Genomic DNA, 4,608 nt, shown 5'->3' on the forward strand with positions numbered 1-4,608 from the left:
GCTTATTGTATTTACAATAAGACCATCTATACCAATGTATTCCACAGAGATGACAGACATAGAAAACAGATGTATGGACACATCAAGAGGGAAAAGTGGGTATAAAATGGATTGGGGGATTGGGATTGACATATACACACTATTGATACTATGCATAAAATAGACAACTAATGACAAACTTGGAGAAGGAAATGGCAATCGACTGCAGTATTCTTGCCTGGAGAATCCCATGGGCAGAGGAACCTGGCAGGCTACAGTCCATAGGGTCGCATAGTCAGACACGACTGAAGTGACTTAGCTCTCACAATGAGAACCTACTGTATACAGTACTGGGAACCCAACACTATGCTCTGTGGTGACCTAAATGGGAAGGCAATCTAAAAAAAGAGGGGATATATATGTCCTTATAACTCATTCATATGGCTGTACACCAGAAACTAACACATTGTAAAGTAACTATGCTCTAATAAAAATTTAAAGAAAAATAAAAGGATTAATGAGCTTCAGTGAGGAAGGAGTGAGCAGGACCACAGCAGGGAAAAGCTTAGATAAGGGTCTGCAAGAGAAAGAAAGGACAAACAAAACTGATTTTGCTCAGGCACAGCTATACTAAAGGCTGGGTCCCTTCGTCAGAGGAGTTCCAGCTGCTGGGAGCTGGCATATGGGGCTCCACCAGAATAGTGGGAGAGAAACTTATCCGAGAGGCAGGAATTATGGCTTAATCTGGACTCTGCATTAACCAGCTGGGTGATTTCAAATAAGCCACTATTTTGGATAAGGCCTCCATTTCCTCAGTTACAAAATAATAGAGTCAGATCTCTTAAGCCATCTGTTCTACTGGTAGTACTCTATGATTCTGAGATTAGCTAGTTCTGATACCATATTCTGTATGTAATGAGGACATTTCTCAAATCCCTAGGTAGTGCTGAGGATTAATCGAATTTACTTTCAACTTCTGATTTTGCATTTCCAAACTGACTAGTACCTCTGTATCAGTTTGACTTGCATCTATCTCAACTGATGGGGAATGATCTGAGGACATTAAGCATGATTTATAATTTTTTTTCAAAAACATACTATACAACTTTAAAGCCTATGTGTTTGATAATTAGAAAATGCATATCCACAGTACTATTAACAAATATAAATTTTATGTAAACTCAATATTCTTGTTTAAAAAAAGAACTTTGCTAAGCCATTTTTACTGTTTATGATACTTTCTTTTAGCCTTACAACTCTTGTTTTCACCAAAAGTATTGATAGAATAAGCAGTGGAATAATATCTTTTTCATATCTTTTGGTTATTAAGTTGTTTATTCTGCTTGGTTTAATTAAATAAATATTACTGATGTTAAGAACTTATATGCAATTCCCTGACTATTCATATGATATGGTCCCACATTAAAAATTATCCCTGAATTGAAAAGGACAATTCAGAAAAAACACTAAATATTACCTTAGAGATGAAATAAATCATTAAAGTGTGAAATTGAATCAAAAGAGATCTGAAATAGACATAGAATTCTACATGAAGTGAACATATGGATGATGCTGGAGGGAAATGCGACAGTTTCCCAGATGAGAAGAAACACCAGCAGCTGGTTATGCTACTGCACAGATGGAAAGACATGACATATTTTTCTAATAGATTAAAATATTCAAAGACAGAAAATTTTAGCAGGTTAAGAAACTTCATAACCTCATTATCTAAACCTGGTTAGAAATTCTTACAGAGCTTCGATAGGGAAAATGGAAAAGGAACTATTTGTAATGAGTTATAGAATCATTTAACCAAGTTCTTGGTTCTATAGAAGGTATTTCCTTTGGCTATATTCCTGAATAGAAGGGATGTATGAGGATTGCAACTGAAATTGAGTTCTGCCAAGGGAGTGTGAGTGAGAGTAGGGCAGAGTTTTTAGGAGTCAGTCCTCTTTTCTCTGTGGAATTAAGAAAAAGAAATGGCAAGTGACCTGAAATTCAATGAGGCAATGTGACCACTTCAGTGAAAAAGTTCATCTGACTCACAATGGAAAATAACTGAAATGGGGTTTTTATTAGAAACAAGCAACATTTATAGCCACCCAAGATATTTTATTCTTTCCTGGAAAATTCCATGGACAGAAGAACCTGATGGGCTACAGTCCATGGGGTCTCAAAGAATCGGATACGACTGAGAGACGGATACTGACTAACTAAGATATTTTAAAGGAGCAAAAAGTATTCTCAATAGTTCTAAGAAAACAAGATATAGCCAGAAAAATCATAATAATTCCTTGCTCGTTCCCTCTCCACATGTATTATAGCTAAGAACATTAGCAGGAAGGACTGTTGGAAAGTGTGGAGGGGAAGAAGTGCTAAGGTACCGCTCCTTTCCTGATTCAGAATTTTACAGCCTGAAAGGCAGTTGGAGAAGGACAGGGAGCCAGTTAGTCCAGCTGACATCCATCTTTAGAGATAAAAATGTTGCAATTATTTTGATACACTTCTAGTTTAGACTCTTCCCAGGTCAGAGATTAGCGTTTTAGATGTCAAAAGTAGAAAGATGATACAGATGAAGCTATTTGCATGGGCAGAAATAGACACACAGATACAGAGAACAGACTTGTGCACACAGAGGGGAGGGAGAGGGTGGGACAAACTGAGAGAGTAGTATTGAGAATATACCCGACCTTGTGTCAAATAGATAGCTAGTGGGAAGTTGCTGTATATAGCACAGGGAGCTCAGCTCCGGGCTCTGGGACGATGTGGAGGGGTGGGATGGGGGCATGTGAGGGAGCTTCAAGAGGGAGGGGATATATATATCTATATACATAGGGTTGATTCATGTTTTGGTACAGCAGAACTAGCATAACATTGTAAAGCTATTATATTGCAATAAAAATATTCCAAGTCTATTTAATACAATAAAGGTATATGCAAAACCAATTTTAAAGTATCTTTTCAGTGCAACTTAAATGCTACCTTTGATAAGTACAAGCGCTGGGATGCAAAGCAGGCAGCGTGGCTCCAAAAGCCATACTCATTACACTGCTTACCTTTACCTAACCATCCCTTAAATATCAGTATTGCCCAGGGTTCTCTGCTGGATCCTATTTTATTATCCCTCTCCACACTCTCTCTGGGAAATTCCATGCAGCCCAGTGCTTCATTAACCACATGCTGACTACCTTCAAATATATCCCGTGAGCCTTAAACACCCCAGACACATACTTGACAGCGCGTCATGGATGTCCTACAGGCAACTCAAACTTAGCACTTTGATAAAATAAACCCATCATTTAACCCTTCCAAACTCTTAGCTAAAATGTGAAGTTCTTTGTGGGGACTCTGCTTATCAAAGTTTTACTTCTCCTCCTTGTTCCATACCTTCCTTGCCAAGTCATATTTCTCCTATTCTCATGCTTTTAAATTTCGCTTTTACTTTTCTATTGTTTGTATGTTTTGGAAGCTACCTTATTAAGTCCATTTGTTGCTGTTTATGCGTCACTAAGTCATGTCTCTTTTTCTATCCCATGGACTGTAGCCCACCAGGCTCCTCTGTCATGGGATTTCCCAGGCAAGAATACTGGAGTGGATTGCCATTTCCTTCTCCAGAGGATCTTCCACACCTGGGGATTGAACTTACGTCTCCTGCATCGGCTGGTGAATTCTTTACCACTGAGCCACTGTGGAAACCCTATTATTATTACCAAACACTAACAAATGAATGAACTAAAAAGATAAAAAATTACTTCATGTGGCAGTGGGTGATGGCATGCCCACGAGTTGGCATGATCTGTCCAGGAGATGGTGCTCTCAGTATATTTTTTGCTTTTAGGTTTTTATGTTGAGAAAAATCTCACTATTTCCTTATACAGATAATTAATTCAAAGCAATATGATGTTTCATGTCTTGTCATCTCTAGATAGTCCTCTGGGCTAACAAGACTTTATCTAACGACTTTGTGTTCTTATTTTACGGCTGAAGGTAGAGCTAGGGATGAAATTGTTAGAAGTAACAAAATTTATGATAGGAGAGAATTTTAGATGAGGAAGCATATACTGTGACACTTTTGATTCTAAAATTCCAATAAACAGAAAGTCATAACTTTAGTATTATAGGGTGGGAAACATACAAGCTGGAAAATATTAGTAGAAGAGAAGATGAGAGATTTGGGGAGAAAGAACTAATAACCACACATACATCTAGGGTTATCTGAAATCATAAGGAGGAAAAACTTTATTTCAAAGGCAATTACATAGTGGAGTTCTGGCACTCCCCATTTAAGATGTGTGATAATGGGTAAGGTCTCTCTCTCCGGTCTTTAGATTTCTTCTCTAAGGAATGAAATTGAGCTAGATAACATCTATGAATACCGCAGTTCTAAGTTCTAAAATTCTGTGGTTGCCAAACAAAACTACAAGAGTAAGGGGGAAAAATAATTGCAAGTTCAGCTGGGGAAAGATATAGGCTAAGAGAGCTTTCATAGCCTTATGAAAAGCTAACCTACTGGTCCTTGCACAGAACTAGTTTTGAAACCAAGCAGGACCCTATGATCCTTGTCTCCCACACCCTCAGCTTACCTTTTGTCTGTAGAAAAACTTTAGCCAAATAATAAGCTTAATAAGA

This window comes from Moschus berezovskii, chromosome 3 (genome assembly GCF_049115385.1).
Source record: "Moschus berezovskii isolate FMDL1 chromosome 3, NW_MosBer_1.0, whole genome shotgun sequence".
In the NCBI taxonomy this organism is placed as follows: Eukaryota; Metazoa; Chordata; class Mammalia; order Artiodactyla; family Moschidae; genus Moschus; species Moschus berezovskii.